Source organism: Coturnix japonica, chromosome 3 (genome assembly GCF_054131305.1).
Source record: "Coturnix japonica strain WE chromosome 3, WE-NBRP24, whole genome shotgun sequence".
NCBI lineage: Eukaryota > Metazoa > Chordata > Aves > Galliformes > Phasianidae > Coturnix > Coturnix japonica.
This window is the reverse complement of record NC_140665.1, coordinates 13,326,146-13,347,409: the sequence shown is the minus strand read 5'-3', so window position 1 is coordinate 13,347,409 and position 21,264 is coordinate 13,326,146. Positions and strand designations below refer to the sequence as shown.

The window sequence follows — 21,264 nt, the reverse complement described above, 5'->3', positions numbered from 1 at the left end:
TTATCAGGCTTTCAAGATCTGACTGCGAGGAGCGCTGGAGCCTCTGAAGTCAGGTAGCATCTCTTTGTCATGGCATCGTTCTACATATGATTGCAGCTACACAGATATACTCAGACCTTAGAGAGAATAGGAGAAGGGTAGGTACCGATAAAACACATCTCATAGTCTATAGTGCAACATTGTTTGATAGACAGATGTTGTCTTAGCCCTAGCCCAAATTTTATCTGCTGTATCTCAGCATGTGCTCTCTGTATATCTTACCAGGGTTCTTAAAATGGTTTGTACTAGGAGCACTGCAAACTGAATTATTTATTGCACTTAATGCAATGTTCATAAATTGTTTGGGAAGGGCATGAGTATTTGCCCAGACAAAGTCTGAGGTTTGCAAATTATATGGTGTTCTTTGAGGGCTTTTCTCAGTGAAGTGAAAACAAGTATCTGTAAAAATTAAGAATTTTGCTCCTGAATTTGGATTACGTGGGACACAAAGTATTGATTAGTCCTCCTGATTGGGCAGCTGAAAATATTAAACAGATAATAATAATAATAATTAAAAAAAAAAAAACGAATGGCAAATAATAGTTTTCTTGCTTAAATCTTCATACAGCCATTATTTATTTAATTTTGTGGTGTGCTGAGTAGTCCTGCTGACTAATGTGGCTCCATATGTCTTGCTTTGCTTGCCCCAGCTTTCAGTAGTGGTCAGTCTGTCCACGTTGGTTTAATCTGTTAGAAGAAACCACCATTTAGAAACTATTTGGAAAGGATTTGTCCATATGAGTACTCAAGGAACAAAAAACTTCTCAGGTGAATGGAATGCTGTGGGTCAGTCGTAGCCGACAGTGAGCAAACAAACAGGCTGATATAACTGGACAAACTGAGCCACCTAGCAGAATAAAAAGCAGATGAGTAGAATACCTTTGCTGCACATGAATCACTGCTACAGTGGTTCCCTTTCATTTATTTGGCTATGTTTTCTCACAAGCACATCTGTGCTACAGCCATTTTTCACTTCTGTTTATTTTCCAGTATAAGGGGTATATACTATATTTCACTTGCTTGAGAAGAAAGTAACACTGAAAACCTTTCTTTTATGTAGCAGAATATACGGAGTGCTTTGAAGGTCCGTCAGTGAGACAGTTGTAGTGATCTAAGATTTCAAGGCATGCTCAGTGCCCAAGGACACAGGTTGATTTTCTGCTCTTAGCCTTGAGCTTTGCTTTTACGTGTTTGACTAGGCTGCATTTTTGCTTCCTTTCAGTTTTGAAGTTGTTGATACAAGATGACCGTGTCTTCTACAGCCTCTCTGTAGTCCCAAACCTTGCCAGTCTTAACAGGAGAAAAGGAAAGAAAGGCAATGCTAAAAGGACCGAAATGAAAAGAGCTGGTTCAGCCTTCAGAAAGCTCTTTGGGAATCTTCCAGCTTTCCTGCAGTGGTCCCTGTAGACCACTGCAGAAAACAGAATCATGGTTGTATGCATTTGCCTTGATGTTTATTTCATCTGCATCATTTCATGCTACACTTCAGCTGTGTATTGCTTCTGCCACAGAGTATAGTGTGTAGGTAGGCAGTAATGACCAGTTTTGTACTACTTGGAGAGAAGCATGACTTCTGCTATCCTCCAGGTCCTAGTTAGCCACAGAGGGTCACAAATGAAGGCAAATGTGTTCTGTGAAATCTAGATTAGATCATTAAAATCTAGCAGCTACATGAGTCACCATAAAGGGTTTTTCTTGAACTTGAGGGTGATTATTTTTCCTCAGACTTGTAAATAAGCTTGAACATTGTGCTCTGACTTGCAACTTTCTAGTTCTTATTTATTATATCTCACTATATCTTGCACCTTCTTTTACATCTCTCATACTTTTTACTTCCTCCAGAATGCAATTAAAGTGTTTCTGGCATATATTTGTGTATCATTAAAGGATGTAACCCAGATACCAAGGGCACATTTATTTGCAGTTTCTCTATGCAAAACTCCAATCCTAAATATAAATACTCATCTGTCAGTTCTTTTTATGCAAAAGAGATGGTGGATGTGTTCAAAAAAGCTGATTTCTCTCCTATTTGCATCATAGAGAAGAATGCTGTGAAGATGAGTTACTGTGTGGTGCTGAGTTACTGTGCAGTGGAAAAAAAAATAGAAATAACAATAACAACTGGAAAAAGCTTTATTTATACTGATTGATTTTTACATATTGATTATTTTATTGACTTTATTTCCTCAGTTTGGGATTGTTATGGCCTGGAAGTCTACATTTATGGTGAGAGGAGTTCCTTTCTTATGGCATAAATTCTATTGTTTTGGGATAACCACCAGGTCAATAATTGCCACAGTTGTTATCGTTCCCTAGAGAAAATTACTTGTAAAGATTCTTGACTAATGTTTGTGTTGTGCTGAGGTTGTGATAAAGAGCACTAATTTCACTGACTTACAGTGGCTGTACCTGAAAACTAAGCCACAGCCTGAGATGTTTATTCTGACAAACCTCAGACTCATAATCTAGGTTCATACTGATTACAGGCTGAAATTTAAAAAACGCATTATTGCTATTGTTCTGAAGGCCTAAAAAGCATATGAAATGCCTTTTAAAATCAATGGTAAAGCTTCTTTATGCTGTGTATTTGGCCTTATTTTAAGACTGAGCCTACGAGAGCCTCGATGCTGGGGATCAGCTGGTGTGAAAGAGCATGGGAAATGCTGAACTATACATAAATAAACTACAGCAGTACGTTTATTAGAATTAAACTATAATATAAGAGAGCAAGGCCATTGTGTAAGATAACTGTAATATCTGATTCAGGTAATGAGGCACTAAGGATGCTGCAGAGTTTGGTTACTTAAGGGAAATCAATTAAACAGTTTGCAAGGGCTGCTGATGACAACTTATTTTGGGGAAGCACTGAAAGCACAGCCCCGTACACAATGAACTGCAGTCAGTCTGTCTGTAGACAGCCAAAAAAAGGTCTAAATAATCTCAATAGTTTATTTACTGAGCTTTTAAACCATGTAAAAGTTACAGGATTATAAAAGGTTTTTGTGGATTAGTGGAGAACATCCTGAAACTCTCAAAACATGTCCCTTTTGGGCTGGAAAAGGTACACCTCTGTTCTGCTGCTATTAATGGTTTCTCTTTTGGCATGAAGACTTCTTAAAAAGCTTTCAAAGCCATATGTCAGGGAGAATCAAAATTAATGTGGGATTTACAAAGTACCTCTTCTATTGAAGCCAGCTATTAACTTTCTTACAGTGTCTAATCTATAAGAGGTGACCTTTGCAAATGAGGAAATAAGGTGTGTATACAATAGGGGAGACAGTAATGTCATTTTGGTTTATGTACCTTCAAGGTTCTAAAGTCTTTTTCCTTATAATTGTCGTCTTCAAATTCTCTTTGCAAGAGACAGTTTGAGTTTGTTTATCTTTTGGATTTAAATGAAAGTTGGAGACAACATGGTGAAACACATGCTTGTAATAATGTATCAAGGTAATGTAAAGCGCTAAAGTGTAACCTTGGCTACTTATTCACTATACGCTTGAATATGACCGGGCTTTTCAGAGCATCTCTGTGACAGTATGTTCATATATAAGTGGAAGAATTACTGCAGGGAGATGCCTTGTCAGGCCTGAAATGTCATGGAGTGAAGTTGTCTCTTCCCTAGGTATAGCTTAGACCGAATAGATCTTCCTTTCCTGAATCTTGTACGGAGAACACTAATTTTCCTCCTCCAACCTTTCTTCATCATATGTATTACCATATGGCTACTACTACTGCCACCTAGACTGATAATGTAGTAGTGCTAGGAGATGCTTATTTTGATTATTGCCTTTGCCTCCAGGCTAGCCGTTCCCTCTTTTACTTTCCTCTGAACTAGAACTCAGTCAGCAAGGAACCAGAACGCGGATAACTCCCCTTGTCCCCTTGCCCCAGTCTCCCTTCTTTGGAAATTTTTTTGATACATTCTCCATGCTGTTCCTCCCACTGAGGAAGTAGGAATGAAGTCTTTTTTTCCCCTTCTGTTGCCATGCCACTGAGATTTGGACTTTGTGCTTTTCCTACGACTCTGTGCAAGTCCATGTGTGTCTGCATCTCCTGCCTGATTACTTATCTTCTCTTTAACTATACCTTCTACCCATTCATAACTAAACATAGTCTATGCTTTTTCCAGTATTGTTTTATGTTTGGAGAATATTCTTTCAGGTTGTTTGATAAATCTTTGCACTGTTCTTACTGGTGTTACCATTTCCACAATGCAAAGAAGAGCTGAGTCTGTATAAATGAAACCTTCACTTCTCTTAAAGCCATGTGATACTGCTTGAAGGCAGAAGCCTAATGATCTCTTTCAGTGTAGATAATATCATACTTTCTCTTCCTTACACGCACTAACTGCATTTCCTTGAAAAGTGGGCAATGAGCTCTTTGAGGCAGCACTTGTGACATACATGAAAACAGTAATGTAACTGGCAAGTAAGATTTATGCAGTAAGTATTAAATTTATTTGAAAAGTAAGTGAATTCAAAAGGGAAGCATCTGAGTGCATTGTATAACTGGTACAATAAAGGAAATATTTGGGAGCACTGAATCTGAACAGTCACTGTAGTATTGTTTTCTATTGAGAAAGTCTTTATCTGAGTAGTATTGTTGAATTATATGATTTGGAATGCACACAGCAAACAGTCCTGTTTTTAAGTGTCCTAGATTCAACAAGATGGTTCTAACTTGTCTCCATTGGCTTTACACTCATTATACTCATCACTAAGAAGCAGCCTAGAGAGGGGACTGAATAGGATTTAGAGGAAGTTCAAACAGAGATGCTTGGGAAAAGATTTAAAAAGCTGTAACAATTCGTGAGGTTTTTCTTGTTTTAGTAGATAATTAATTCCAGATAGTTGCTTTGTGGCATAATCCTAGCTGGAGTCAAGTGATCCTTAAACTTCACATAGCTATGAGAAATTGATAATAATGTCAGCTTGACTATACACTGACCTCAGTCAACTATATTACTATGACATTTACATAGCTGTTATTCTTACAAAATGTCCTCACTAAATCAGGATGGTTGTGCTGCTGTCAAATAGCCAACATTATTTTTTTTCTGGCAACGAAAATATAAACTCAATCTACTTGACAGTAGAAAAACTCCATCAGATGGAGTGAGGGTGGTGAAGTTAGAAGCTCATGTTCTTAAGAAGAAAGTAGAAAGTAACCCATTTGGTTCTGTGTCGAGGGGTGCTTTTTCTTTCTTTTTTTTCTTCTTTTATCCATTGTTGATTCCAATGTTGTGAATGTTTTCTCTTTTTCTATAAATATCTTTGGGGAGATTCTCACAGGTTCTGAGCACAGGAACAGAGCCTGCCTGGATGATTTGATTCATGATTCCAAAGAAAAAACAAATTCTTGGCATATTCATAGACATTTGCATATCATCTTAATTATCTTCTGAAAAGAAGTCTAAAAAATCCCTTTTGTGTCTATAGATGTTCAGACTTCCCGTACTAAATTTTATCCTCTTTGAAAAAGAAATTTGGTGGTTTTTTTTTTTTTTTTTTGTTCTATGTTTGTAAAATACTTACTACAGCAACTTGCTGATCTTAAGTCAGGACAAGAAATACTGTGTGGGTACTCCTGAAACTTATAAAAATAATAGTGAGTTTGGGGGAGCACGAACAATTATTTTAAAATTTCCTATGCAGTTACATTTTCTGTAGAAGCACAGATTTGTTAGAATGAGCATTACAACTCTTTTTAGCATGTGATAATAATCCTTTTCTTGGATTACCTTACCAGTTCTTTTGGAACTTATGTATTAAATTCAGCAGCAATAAGCAACTGTCATAACAGCTTGGTAAATTTAACAATAGGATGGCTGGTGTGGTCCAGACTTTTTCCTGCATATCCTGCAGTAGTAGCAGTGAGTCATGCTTTAGTTCCAGCACTGATGGCATGAATCCTGTGTACATGTAAAGTAAAAGATGTTGGGAATTCTCATTGTTTGCATTCTTAGTAAGCAAATGGACAAAGGTTGAGATTAAGAACAATTGGAGGGGAGATTAAGAATTACTGTGGCTTTATGGTGGGATATGTATGTGTGTGTATACATACATGTGTATATATACAGGTAAGATCTGAGTAAGGAGAAATTAAATGTTGTGCAGGAGGTCGTGCCAGGAACCTGCTACAGCGTCAGGAACTGAGCATAACTCTTCAAGTCCTATGTATGTTTTTGAATGAATTTTTTAGTTGGTTATGAGATCTTCATTTGATTTTGCATGCAATGTCACTTCAGTCCTGGCAGAAGGTTGTGTTACAGCCACTGAATTGAAAGTGTTGCACTTCTTCAGTTGCTGCTCACTGTTTATTCAGGAATGATCTTTCTTAACTCCTCCTTTCCCTGTTGTTTCCAGTACCCAAGGTGTACCCATCTGTGCAATGAAATTATAGTTTTAGAGGCTCAGTTATGAATAAGAAAGGAGGAAAGACTTTGCTAAGCAACTGCTTTAACGAGAATGAATAATGTTGTGCAGCTAGAAAACAAAAAATCATAAATTGTATGCATGTCATTGCTCATGGTAGGATTTTTTTTTTAAATACATTAATTTCTTACTGTTTCTATGCAAAGATCACACTGATGACATAAAAAAAAATTAGAACAAAATGGCTCTGGAAATTCTTACCTAATACCTAACATGGAATATCAAATACATGACTTCATATGTGACATTTCTAAACAATTCCAACTTATTCACTTGAATTCAGTTATATGCTAAGAAGTCATTTTTAGAAAGTCATTCCTATTTAACTACTTTTGCATATTACATATTGTTACCTATGGAAGAAATGTGTAAGATTTCATGCTGATCATCCAAAGAATGTGAGTAACATAGCTAGCAGATGGCTTACAGATATCATTCTGAAATATCTTATACTGACAAATAACAACGGTGTGTATAATTAGCAGTCTGCAGATGGGGTACAAAATGATCTGCATTGTCATAGTACAGAAATGCAGGAATTCTTTTTATTTGACTATTTTTGAGAGACAGTTTTGAAAACATGTGTAGTACCATTCAGGATAGACCCTATCATAGCTGAGAATGGATGCCCCATCTAGTTCTCTTCATGAATGACACTGTTGTTCTGGAGTCCTGGTCCATGTCCTGAGTGCATTGCCATAATATAAGTAATAATGACAGAAAATAATTTCTCTCTTTTAAGGAGTTTTCCATAAGTGGGCATGTTCAGCTACCAGAGAGGCTGAGAGGAAAGATGAAAATGATGTTTTCTCTTCTTTGTGTATGACTTGTTGGATAGCTGAGGAGAATGTAAAGTTTAGAGAGAAGGTGCCATAAGGGACAGTGGGAAGAGATAGAAAAATACTCATTTTTAAAGAACTACATCACCATAAATAAATGATGGCAGGAGGAGGTCACAAAACAAATAGGGGCTGGCAGTAATCCTTCAGTGGGTAATGAAAGATTAGAAGGAAAGTGCCCTTGATGGAATATTTTAAAAGAAAAGAAAGAACATTCCATGTGACTTTATGATAAAGGTGTCCATAAAAGAATACAGATTGAAAAAGTTGGTGTAGTTGAAATGATTGCCTAGGAATATGATCCTTTCTGCAGTGTTTGGGATGGCTGTGAACAGTTACAGGCTTTATTTTTCAAAGCTAGAGTAAATGACATTGTACTGAGCAAAATGGAAGGGAAAGTATGAAAGTAATTTTTAGTAGCATGGCAGTAGCTAGACAGGATTTCACTCAAATTCTATGCAAGATACACTACTGAGTTTGGTCAAGTGCTCAGGTAAGGTTGGGCTTCATCAACCTGATAACTGGTGAAATAGCAAGTTACATTGATTGAAGAAAAGAGGTACAGCCTCTGGAATGGATGAATCAAGAACTCCTTTTTAGGTTTTGTTGCACTGCATGTTTAACAATCACTGAGAAGTGGGCCAAGATAACATTTGCATAGGAGTCAAATATGAAACATACATCGGTACTTGAAGTAATGGCAAGGTGAAGATATCTGCATTTCTGTTCTCATATTAAATGGGATATGCTGTAGAAGAAATGGCTTCCTTTAAGAACTGAGGGAAGTTATAGTTAGGTTTGTGTAGGGACAAGATGAGAGTAGGGAGGAAGTAAGAATAAAATAACAGAAAATGGTAATTGCAAAAAGAGCCCATATCAAAGCACATGAAAATGGAGGTCCTACTCTAAAATCAAAACCATGAAACAGCCATTAAGGACTGGTTGGCTCTCAGGAGAATGTATGGGTAAGAAAAGCAGAAGCTAGGTAAGAAGTGGTTGAGACTGAACTGCAGAAAAGAAAATACCTGATAGCCAGTAGCAGCAGTTTATCTAAAAATCTCAGAAGCGAAAGGTCAGAGAAGCAGGTGACAAAAGGAGAGAGACAAATGAAGTCATGGATATGCAAAAAAAATACACTGCAATTTGAGGGGAAAAAGCAACAGGAGAGAGAGAAGGAGAAGAGCAGCAAGATTGAGACATATGAAGGATCAGAGAAGAAAAGGAAATGATTAATTCTTCATCTGTTGGAGGGAGAATAAAAGAGGAAAGGAAGCAAGTGAGGAAAAACAGAATATATTGTGTCAGTGCTCCCTTGAAGTAAGACTCTCAGCTTCTGTGCAGAAACAGGAGTCAAAGTGAGAATGTCTATTTGAGGAGCCAGAGATGTTGAAAAGTTTGCACAGATTTTAGAAATGAGCAACAGGATCCCCAGATGACCTGCTCCTTACGGTGAGCACACTGGAACAGTCTAAAAGGACTGTAAATTCAATAGCTAAGTCTATTAGAACATAAACTAGAAGGAAATCTTTGAAAATAGAGAAAACTTCAGCTGAGACAGATAAAAGGAAGTTGTAAACAAAACTGCTCCTCTCTGCTCATGCAGGGCTATAGTCTTCTTTCATTCTTGCTTCTTATCAACTTGGTTTTCTTCCTCAGAGAGCTCTGTTCAGGTTTGTCAATGTCTCTTTCTTCCCTTTACATCTGAGCCACAGTTGTGAGGCTGTTACAGGTAACATTAGTATTTGCTGGCTTCTGAGAAACTGGTTATCCTGGGCTACTAGGATCTCTGTGCTGACCTCTTGTATGCTCTTTATTCATGTGTTGGACTACTCCAAGTAAGCAGGCTGGATATTTGACTTCCTTTACTTCTACACTTCCTTCCAGAAGGTCCACCTGACGCAATTGTACACTGATAGAATACATGCAACAGTAGCAAAGCAATCTTCACCCGCGATGACATGGAATTTAGTTTAAGTGAAAGAGATTTGCTTAATGAGCTAAATGTGATGGGACAAATCCATAGCAGATATTTGGTCTTGTTTTCCTCAGTAAGAAATATTTAGAATGCAGGGTGAGGATATACTGGATTTGCAAGGTGAAAGAAAGAAGAAAAGTGGTTGCCAGGTCAGTGTCAGCTGGTGAGACAAAATTGAAACAAGTGAGTAATTTCACAGTGCTGATGCACAGGAATTGGTGCTACCCTGGGTGTGAGAGCCGCAGGAAAGGTAGGCAGAGAAATCAGAGTGAAGAATCCCTAATGTAAAAGTGAGATGAGAGGCAGAAATAACTGTTTTTTCCCCAATGTGATGGAATCAATGATTGGGAAGACCAAATCAGTGAGGTGAGGAGGCATAGCTGTGGGTTGTGCTGGTCACAACTGTGAGAGCTGAATTCACCAGGAACTATGGGGACAGGTGGCAGCAGGGGGAAGGAACTGTACGATGGAGCAGGGAGAATGTCAGTACTGCTCAGCAGCAAAGGAGAGCAAGGCTTTTGAGCAGCAAGCAATGAAAGAGAAGTTGAACAGACATGTTACAGTATGTATGTAGAATCTGAGGTGGGGGCAGATAGTTCTAAATGGGAGAAATGCTGCATATTGGAGTAAGAAAAGCAATATTAGATGAAGCTGAAATGTCTGTTATTGTTGGCCATCTGCAGTTGAGCACCTGTACTACAGCTCTCATGAGCTTACAGCCATACTTTATTACCTCTCTCTGTACTCACCTTATTTTCTTTCATTTGTCATTAGTTAGGACAAGTAGATAATGACGTGCATTTCAGCAGTAATGAAATCCATTTTGGAAACAAAACAAAACTGAGGTGGATGACATGGCTGTGTTCAACTTGCAGGTAAAAAGGCATCCAGTGCTGGAGTCCCACAGAGACTGGGAAGTGAGGAAGACCCTAGGAAGAGCCCCTTTAAAAACTATTGCATGCATGCATCTAGAGAGGAAAGATAGTTCGGCAGGAAACAGCATGTTAGATGTAAATTATAGCAGTCTGGTTTCCATAGCAGGTTTGATAAACCTGATTGATTCAACTTCATACAGCCTGGCATGTAGTCAGAGCACTATATTTTAATACTCCTTTGTAGCTTCCTGCAGCTGCAGTTACACCCACCTCCATGATATGGGGTCAGTTGGATTTATTGCTCACTGAGAGTGAAATGAACACTTGGAGACTGAAGATTTTTTCTCTTTTTTAATGCCTAGGTCTACTGTGCACATCTTTTTCTGCTATTACTCTTAGCAAGGATGAGTACTCTTGTGTTGATTTTGGCATTTAGAGACACTTCAGAGACCTGTTAGAACAGCACACACAAGGAAATACCCCCTCTCAGCTCTTGTGTGCAGGTTTTCTATAACATCTTGGGCCATTAAAGTCTACAGATACTAACATCTCTTTAGTCAATCATACCTGTTGCTCAGCCTCGCTTTGAATTCAGGTGGTTAGCTTCGTTTTTGTTGTGTCTGACTATGTGAAATGTAATCTGTACCATTATTTACAATGGATTTACTTTGAGCAGCGAGTGGAATTAACAAGAGGACTGAGAAGTGCTTTGGGGTCCAAGAATCTATGGGAAATGCTTACCTGAATTTGAATAATGTTGGATTATCAAATACACTCTTGAGATTTACACAGTGATATTTTCCCAGTTTGTGGTGCATTACATTATAGAGTGATAAAACGAACACCTGTAAATGTTCCTTGAGTTGTGTTAGATATATTGGACTACCACAGCTTGATGGAGGTTGATCATCTACAGTTCTTGTCTTCTCTTGCAGATGGTCCATTTGAAGCTTCCAGTAGGCTGCCAATTAGCTGAATTCATGATGTGGCTGGTTAAACTGGTTTTGTGTGCAATTTATATTGAACTGATAATTTAGATTCAGAAACAACTATCATAATGGCATGACTATTCCTTTGTGGACTGCAAAACAAATGTTAAAATACCTCAGAGGTATGTACAACAAAATAGCATTTTAAAAATGGCATTTTAAAAGAATTATAAATATACTGGAGCACAGTAAAAGCCAAAGTGATGACTTAATCTATTATATGGAGATGTTGTCTTAAGACTTCAAATTTAACAATTTGTAAGACTCTAGAGAAGGAGGTTTAATTCTACTTTGGTACAGTATATCTTTTGTTTATGTTTCTCTTACTGAGTTCTTGGTATTTGTAGTGAAAGAATTGAGACTGGGAAGATTTCCTAGTTCCTAGCATGGAAGAAAATGATGGAAACTTTCCTTTGACTGGGGAGTGTCATAGACAAAATACAGTGAAAATTATGTGTAGGTGAGTGGCAGGGAATGTTAAAAATTGAGCTTGTGAACATCCAAGCAGAAATCTTTTACTTGCTCACTGCAACCACTATGGGCTGTTTTTAAGATCTAGTAAACATAAGGCTGTGGTGAGGAGTGAGCAAGTGTGAAAAACATTAAAGTACAAACATTAACCATGTTAATTGTTCATTAAGTAGTGTCAATCGCAGTGTATGAGAGTGAGAACTACTTAAGACCAAATGGAGGAGGAAATCCTACAAGTATTTACTTTCAGCAATCCTAACTCCTGTCTGTACTGCTTCATAGTTAATGAAGAGTAATTCTTCAGACTTCAATGGGACTTTTCCTAATCTGAGTACCTGAAGGAGAGCTGCCTCACATACAAAGTCCTCATTATATACTTGACAGCACTGATATTTCTTTTGCTTTGTTACATCTGTAGGTCTTTGCAGTTTCTTCTTTTCAGTTTGTGTGTGTCATTCACTCTCAACTATTTGTGTCTTCTGCTGTTGTGTCACCAATAGGTAGGTTTGTACATTATTTAAATGCCTGAGAATGCCAGTTAGGACTTAGGCTGCAGTAATTGAAAACACAGATTTGAGGACGGTTTCTAAACAGAGAAAAGGAGAAAATTCTTCCAAATGGCCAAATTAGATAAGTCAAGAGGAACAGGAATAAAAATGGAACTGCCACAAGCAAGGCTGAGAGACTTTGGAAGAAATATTGATAAGGAAAAGGCAAAGATTCCTCAGCCTTGAAAGCAAACAAAAACTGCAGACACACACACATAAAAACCCCACCATAACAAGCAAAGAATAAAGAATGTTTTGATATACAGTGAGAGAGAAAGTGTAATCTGAGCATAGCTAGGAATCAGAATGAATGGTTTGTGTTGGAATTTTGCAGGTCTGTGATATTGACCATTACAACAAAAGCAAGATGGCTAAGAGGAGTGAAGTTATATAGGTAGAAATTACCACTTCCTGGATTGGAAGCTGAAGAACGTAATCTTTTCATGCCTGGAGACCAACTAATTTCCATCCCACAATGCTGAAAGGGCTGGCACGTGAAACTGCAAGAGTGACGGTGAATATTTTTAATAAACCTCGGGGGAAGGTGGATATGAGTACAGAATAGCAAATGTAGTACCTTTCTTTAAGAACAGGGAGAAAAAAGTGATGAGGGAAAGGACAGGCCATTAATCTCCCCTCAGTTGCATGCCTAGCTTGAAACAAAATTTGAAGGAAGGACTAATTAAGACACATGAGAAAATGGGCAATGGAATTAAGCATAACCTGGCTTTACCATGAGTAATCTAAAGAAAAGGTAGGTACCTGGCATTTTTGTCTCAAAATAAAGTGCTCTAAAATTTGGGAGTGCTTCTAAGTACCTTCTCTCTGGAGAAGATTCCTAATTATCACCCCTTAGAGGCTCCGGCTTCATAGTGTTTGTGCTCAGCATTTCCCTACAGACTTCCCTAAAATTTCCTGCTGATCAAAGTGATTTTCAGTAGTCATTTAAAATACAGTTACGGTTTCCTCTCTGCGTACCAACACCAAAAGCTAGATGCAAAGCTGAGATTTACTATGATGTTAAGATGTTTTATATGATTTTTACTACTCTCTTACTTCTAATGTTGATAATTGCTTTGTGTGCCTACAGTTGAGTGTCACCTCCAAAAGAGGGACAGTGTGTACTGAACTCACCAAAGCATTCAAAGTGGCTTAATTTTACTTCAAAGCAAAGCCACAGCATTTATAATTTTTGAAATGCTTCTTAGGACAGCCTTCAAACTACATCATTATGAACAATCAGTCAAGTAAACAAACTGAAGAGAACATTTTTTTTCTGTAAATGTAATGCAATTTAATTGGAATATCCTAGAGATACTTAGAATATGTTTGCATGATGGACATTTTTATGACTGTTTTGTGTTGAGCGATAGCATAAGGAAAAGTCATCTTGAGTTAAGTGCTGACTCAGCCTGCTTCAACTCTTCAGCTCTCTTGTGTATTTCTATGCTTTATTGTATCTGTAGTGCACTGGGGCAGCCTTGGCTGAAGCCTGTTTGGTAGTTCTGGATTTCATGTTGAATTGCAGGTGACTTTTCTTTAAATTGCTATATCTCTATGCAACGGTAACTGTATATGCTGATAGATATATATACGGAAAGTAGAGTGAACCAAATGCTTCTTGTAAATTGTTTCAGTGAGCAAAATATGCTTAAAATGTGTTTCCTTTAGAAGTTACTTTATACTTTTTGCTCTGTATAAATGATCCTAGTACATTTTGAGCTGCTTAGGTTATTGCCTTAGAGATCCTTATAGCCATTACAGTTTTTTATTCTAAAACACTTCTGTTCAGCTGCAAGTTGTCTTGCAGGCTGCTGAGAGACAGGAATGATATTCCTGCTTGGATCTAGGGGAAGCCCTTCCAAAAAAACCACAAAGTTTTGTTGTCTTTTTTTTAAAGCAAAACTAAACAGGCCTACATTATTGAAACCATTGCACTAGGAAATGTTGGACAGTCAAAGTTCTTGAACAGGATGGATCAATTATTCTTCAGAATATGAGGACCAACCCCCTTCAAAACGTGGGTGATGGGTAGCTGGAGAAACTGTGAGAAGGAAGCCTGTTTTTTGCTGGAATTATTCTGAAAACAAAGCCAAAAAGACATTAGGAGAATATTAAAGAACAGAAGAAAGTGGAAAGTGAATGGCAGAACCAACTGAGTACAAACCCAAATCAGACCCATGATTCTATAGAAGTAAAAAAAAAAAGTTGGACTAAATTGTCTCATGTGCTTAATTTAGCACTAGTTTCACTGGTAACAAAGTAGAAAAATATTACTTTTTTCTATAGACAGTAATTTGGTTTGTATTACCAGCATTAGTACTAATGAATCCTGAGGAGGAGGTTTTTATTACGAGAGTAAAAACGGTGAACATGATCTACCAAGTTTAAAAAAAAAAAAAAAAAAAAGAGGAAATGGTAAACTGTGCATGTCCTGATGCTAAATGACTGGTACCTTATGGATAAATTGTGTTCAGTTTTTGGCAGTTTCCAAATGCTGAAACTTGTATTAGCCAGAGCTAAATTCATTACCCAGGAATTTGGGCAGACTAAGATAGGAATGATAAATAGAATAGGAATATTCTATTTATACATATTTACATATTTATACACATTTACATATATTCATATGTAAATGCTTACAAACTGATAACAAGTTTATCAACAGTCTAGATACTCAGCATGAAAAGTGTGTGCATCAGAGAAAAACACCCTGGTTAGAGAGGATACGAAAGCAAGGTTAATATCTTAGTTATCTCAACAACTGACAGATATTAGCCAATTTAAACACATCAAAATCTTTGCTTAAACTAAAAAAATAAAAATAAAAACTAGAAGTCTGTTTTGGTTAAATACGTTTGTGAACACATCATTAATTTATTAGCCTAAAATTATAAATGAAAATCTTGAGACACTTCCCCACAAGTCTGATGTTTCATTGGTTTACATAGCATTGTGTATGTGGACCCCTGTGCTTTACGAAGTCTGCTTACAAATGGATACTGAAATCTCATCTTTCATGGAAAAGGAAAGAGAACTGCAACTCAGCAGTTTCTTAAACAGAAATTGATAAAAGGAAAATATTCTGTAGCAGTAGATCTAAGTAACTTGCGAGGAGCCTTTATGAATCATGGATGCTGATTTTTTTTCACAAAGTTTTTTAAAAAGCATCCCAAAATAAAAGAAAACAAATACACGATATTTAGATATACTAAAACAGATTGGTACTTTTTAGCCCATAAATTTGGTGCTAAACCTGGACAAAACTGTGCTAGATACATTCTGTTTTAGAAATATCTGATACTGTTGTTCCTGATGAATGGGGAACATTGATAATTTGATGAGACATCATATTGATACTACCCAGGATACTACCCAGCTTTCTCATTAGCAACTGAAATGACACAGAATCTAAATGTTATAAAATGTATGGAAGAAGAATATATAAAAGTTGTCTCAAATTGACCTGTAAACAAGAAGTCAATGAGAAATGATTCCTGTCTGAAATGCTTCCTTTTGTCTCTTTCTAGTACTGGCTTAATAAGAGGATGCATACCACTACTGATGTTCAAAGGTGACACAAATTTTGAAAGTATAATATTTGCTGGAAAAGAGAAGATTACTGATGCAAAATGATCTGAATCAGTTGTTATGTAGAAAAGAACAAGGAAATCTGTGTTTTATTGTGAATTGTTTCTAGTAGTGAAACTAATGGTAAGGGTAGAGACAAGTGATGATGGAAAAGTCTTGAAACTCTGATATATTTTGACCTGGACGTGAAATCAGTGTAAAGTTGTGGCTGAATATATTTATGTAGTCATAAATACATACATGGAGAACTATCAAATGTTTGGGGTACAGAAAGTATATCGTCTATACCATTGGTGTTTGTGGTCACAAATGGTCTGGAGTCTGCAATTGTAAGTGCGCAGTTTATGTTCTTTGGTTGAGTTTAGAATGCTAACATACAGTACATGAAGACCCCACAGCAAGGTGTCTTATCACAGAGGATGCATATTGAATGTGTCCCATCAAATACCACACCTGTCAGCCTGTGAACTAAAGGTCAAATGTTTATCATCCTTTCATTAGACAATCAAAATGGAAATTAAAGAGCAATAAAAATGGAGAAAAACAGCAGCTATAATGGCATTAAGATAAAAACTAGCTCTTTCATAAGTTTTATTGTTAAAGTCTGCTAGATTTTAACAGTAAATGACAAAGTCGTGTGTTTTGTTGAGGATGAAAAACCACAGCTACTTTCTTCAGTGAGATGACCTTTCTGTTGTAATTTTCCTTTGAGTAAACTGATAGTAGGAAAATAAGAGGGAAGGTTTGTTCTGCCCATTCACTATCTTGCCAGATTCTCAAGGCTCTGTTTTCAAAAGAAAGCCCTTCTTTCATTTGAAAACTCAGGAGATATTTAGCTATAAATCACAGGAGGCACAGCAACTGAATGATTCCACTAGTTTGCATTCTGTGAATAATTATACTTTTTCTGTGAGAAAATGAAGGTATTAATTGGTTTAATACGGTGCTTCTTAATTCCTGAAGAGCGTTGCCTTTTTAAGTTGTATTGCAAAGGCCAAAATATTCATTCCCTTTTAATTTTCCATTCTTTCCACCTTTCTCTTACTTTTATTATGTCATTAAGCAAAGTAGATACATTTTAGCTGCTATGGAGTCAGCCATAAGGAGATATGAAGAAGTGAAGGAGATACCTTCATCAATTCTGTGCTGATTAAAACATGAATTTCATCTGCCTGTGGACTATCAGTGATGCTTACAGAAAAATAAATACATAAATAAATCCTTAAATAAATAATAGAAATAAATTTCTTACTCTTGAAGTCAGAGTGTCAATTTTCCATATAAGGTGATTTATATTTCAATATACATGCCAATTAAAAAGATGGTAAAGAGAGAATCCTGACAATTCTGGCAGTAAATCTAGTCTCATAACAATGTAATTATTTTATATAGTTTACTTTCACTAGGCTCTGATTCTGTTTAAAATAAAGTTACATATTCCTCTTTTGTTCTGCACAGCAACAGAGCAAATTAACAGTAACAGAATGTTCTATTAACTGAACTAATGGTGCAGCTCTTTCTGCTAAACTTGTATAACTCCTTAGAAGCACCATGTGCTGCTTGTTCAGTTCCAGTTTACCTCCTCATCATTCTAGCAAGTCAAGTAAGGTCTCTTCCTTCTTTAAGATTATTTCCCTGCATCACAGTCTTGAAGTCTCTCTTGCTGCTAATTGCAGTGATCGCAAATGTGTTGACACTAAAGCTTGGTGAATGCTGAAAAGAAATCTGCAAATATTTATTTGACTTCGTACGTGCATTTGTTTTGGCAGTGTTCACAGCGCTGGAGATTTCCCTTCACTTCCAAGCTTAGTGACATGTATAGTTGCAAAGCAATGTGTTTTGAATAAATACTGTGAATTTCTGGATAGTACATTTCAAAATCATAATGGCAAATAGTGCTGCTGAAAAGCTGGTTCTTAAGCAGGCTGTTGGACCTACTAAGGATATTGTGCTATCCTGAAGATTAAATAGCTTGTGAGTTTTCAACAGAGCATATCAAAGATCAGTGAATTTGCCAGTTTGCACCAGCAGAAACTTGACTGCTAAGCCATATCCATAGAGCCATCTGGGCATCATTACTTGAGATACACACAGTTTGTCCTTGGGGAAATGAGGGATTTAAATGCCAAAATAAATGTACTGTGCTACAGTTTAAAGTATACACTGAATTGTTTTAACATTCTCATCTATCTATCTTTCTGGATTTTTTTTTTTTTGGGGGGGAGGGAGGGGGACGACGACGAGGGAGGATGGAGGAGGTGAAGGATGGGGGGGGGAAGAAATTACAGAGCCCTGCAATAATCATTGTATTGGTGAACCTCTGAAAAATAGTGCTCCAGTTATAGATAGATTCCAGTTGCTTTGTGTCTTCATTCTCTAAAAACTCCACAGCTGTTTCCCTTGCAAGATTTTTGTTCTCAGCTCAATGTACTTGAGAATGTAGCAGTCAGAAAATATGCTAATGGAGTTGAAAGGGAAGAAAGATATAGGTGAGAAGACAGCAAGAAAGAAGGGAAAGAATCTTTATTTTTAAATTAGAACAGGGGAAGAGATGATTTCATAATCTTGGACTGGTAAATTTCACATATATTGCAAAAACTTGGTAAATTGAATAATACATTTTATATTATAAAACTGTGGAACCTACTATTTAACTGCTCTTTCTCCTCTGCTCTCTGTTACTTTATGTTTAAAAAGTTATAAAAAATATTACCCATAAAATTTAAGCCTGGGAACCAGCTTCAGCATAAGAAATATATATATTTTTTCCTTTGGATTATTCTTTAATGTATGTACTGCAATGTTAGGGGAAAGACAGAATACTGACTTGAAGCTTTTCCATAGCTTTTAATCTTGGTCTGCTGGCTCTAGGCTCAGTTTACAGAATCCTACATTGATGAAGTTGCTTTAAAAATCAAATGATAAAAACATGATGATATTCAACCTTATAGAAAAAAACTGCTTAGAGAAAGCATTTGTGTGAGATGCTGACAGAAATCAAGAAAGAATGCAAGACAGAAAAGGAGTTAAAATCCTTTGAAAAATAGTATGTTTGCCACACATCTTTTCTTTACGTTTCCCTTTTCTTCAGTGCTGGGTGTTTGCAGTTTTTATGTATAGAAGTTGTGTAGACAAAATTGTTAGATTAGTTTATTGTCAGTGCAAACAGCTTTTCCCTAAGTATTACAAGAAGCCAAATCATCTGCCATGTTTGAAAGCAATTTACTGTTGCTGTGTGTATTCAGTGTCTTGCAAAATTCAGTTAATTGTTTTAATCATTTATTTAGCAGTATCTGATTATACCTATCACCATAATTAAGCTAGTTCTGCTCTGAACTTAATATATATAAGCTCAGCTGGCAAGATCTAATCACTGATGGTTGAAAGCACTACTTGCACCTGTTGAGAGCAATGGAAAAACATCTTACAGAAGCTTGGGAGGTTACCAGGCTTATAGAAAATTATCTCTTTGGCATCAAGTGGTGTGAACAAGAGTGAATACTTCATGTACGAATTCTCAAATTAATAGTGTTTTCTTTTCCTTTTCTTTTTTACTTTAAGCAATGAGCAAAATTTCAGTAAGAGACTCTGTGCCCTAAAGATCATACCTTTGAAGTACACAAGAATGGCAAAATGTGGCAGAATGGAAGATCTGTTAAAATTTAACAGGAAAATGAAGCTCAGAGATTTTAACTTTTCCTAAGGCTGAAGCTGTGAATCAAGGTAAGGAGCTTAAGGGCAAGGTGTTCTTTCTGGATTTGTTTGCTTAAATATTGGAAAGAAAATGTTTGTGCTGTCCAGATTTGACATAGCAGAGATCATTCCCTTTGTAAATCTCCATGGAAACTCACCATACAGATTGAAATTGAGACTGCAAAGCCAAGGAACTCTGGTCTGTTTAACTGTAGCAAAGAATTATCTGTGCGGTAACATCTCCTTAAATGTGTATTAGGATAAACATGAATTAAAAAACTTTCTTTCTCAAGGACTACAAGACAGAATTTTTGTCATTAGTGAAATACTGTGGTAGTGTGACATCCCTTCTCTAGGAGTTACTAGATTTTAAAGGCTGAAAGGTAGGACAAATAGGAGAAAAATCACTTCAATAGTGAGCCAGATTTGCTTACAACTTTTACAGGATGCTCTTTGTATGTACAGTTTGTTCTGTATTTCTCTGGATGCCAAAACACCGATGGAAAATGCAGAAGTCTTGACTGATACAGTTTTCAAATGGACTTGGGATTTTTTTATATGGGTTGTGTGGCAATCTTTCTCAGCCTTCTTCTGGACTTTTAGAGGACAGACACCGGATTCAGCCTAGTCAAGGTGGAACGCCTCAAGGAGAAACTTTGCAGCTTTAAGTATTTCTAAGTCGTCTTCAAGGTAGCACTAGGCATTTTGGTCCTTCTTATGCAAAGTAGATAGTTCAGACACTAATGTTGCTTCTGTTTACCTATGTGGACAACAGGTAGGCCATGAATCAGCAGTGTTACCTTGTGGCCAAGAGGGCCAATGGAATCATGGGGAAGCCAAAGAGAATGTGGCCGGCAGGTCAAGAGAGGTGACCAGAGTAGGTGTCTTGATTCTGTAGGTCCATGCATGTCAAGTACTTAATATTCCCATGTTTTAAATTCAGACCTCCAAATGTAGTTTTCTAAAGCAATGGAGTCTTTGTAACATGTCAAAACATGTACAAAGTGATAGTGAACATATAATCACTCTAGGAAACTTAGAAATTGCTTTCTTTGCAGGAAGCTACTTAAATACATTTTAAATCCTATATAAATTACCCTGAATTAATGAGACTTTCACTGAAATAGAACTGACATCCTCGCTAATGCTAAATGAAATCATGATCGTTAATCTAATACAATAAGTAAGAAATCTGCCCATTGTAGTTTAAGAATACGGGACATGCAAGTCTCCTGACAATACATTCACAACCAGATGAGCTGTATTAAAAAATTCGAGTTGTGTGTCCCTGAGAGGCGGATGCTCAGCATAGCAATGTTTTGTCCAGGCACAGGCACTCTGAAACTACGTCCAGGTAGCATGCCAGACACCAGGTCAGTCAGCTGACGTGGGAGGGTGAGATACTCTTGGATGGAGCTAGAATTTACATCAAAATATCTCAGTGAGAGAATGAAATCTTTCCAGTGACTTCAGTAGTTCAAGCGAACCCACCGGTTATGTTACATCAAGAAGCCACCAGACTTCTTTTGACTCTGAATTGGAAACTTCTCCAAGTTCTTGTGTTCTTGTTTGGATCTTCCCAGTCCAAGAGGCTGCTACTGAGTGTGGCTAACCCAGCAACTGCAGGGCTTTCCCTCTCTTTAGCTCCTTTGCTCTGCTGTCAGTTGAGAAATGATTGAGTTATTTTGAAAGCTGCATTTGCTTTTCCACATAGCAATTGAAATTCAGCTCCTCCTTCTGGACTGCCTATTTTAAGAAGTCAAAACATGTGACATTTTCAGGTGGATGTTAGAGTTCTTCTTTTCTTGGG

The 21,264-nt window shown here is 37.0% G+C and overlaps 1 long non-coding RNA gene across 1 annotated transcript in view; it reads left to right on the top strand.

The window, feature by feature from the left end:
* LOC107310830 (uncharacterized) overlaps positions 1-21,264 on the top strand; it is a 44,242-nt gene that overhangs the window by 11,938 nt on the left and 11,040 nt on the right. The window contains exon 2 of the long non-coding RNA XR_001553746.3: positions 19,323-19,484. This is a non-coding gene — a long non-coding RNA (uncharacterized LOC107310830). The remainder of the gene's footprint in view (positions 1-19,322; positions 19,485-21,264) is intronic.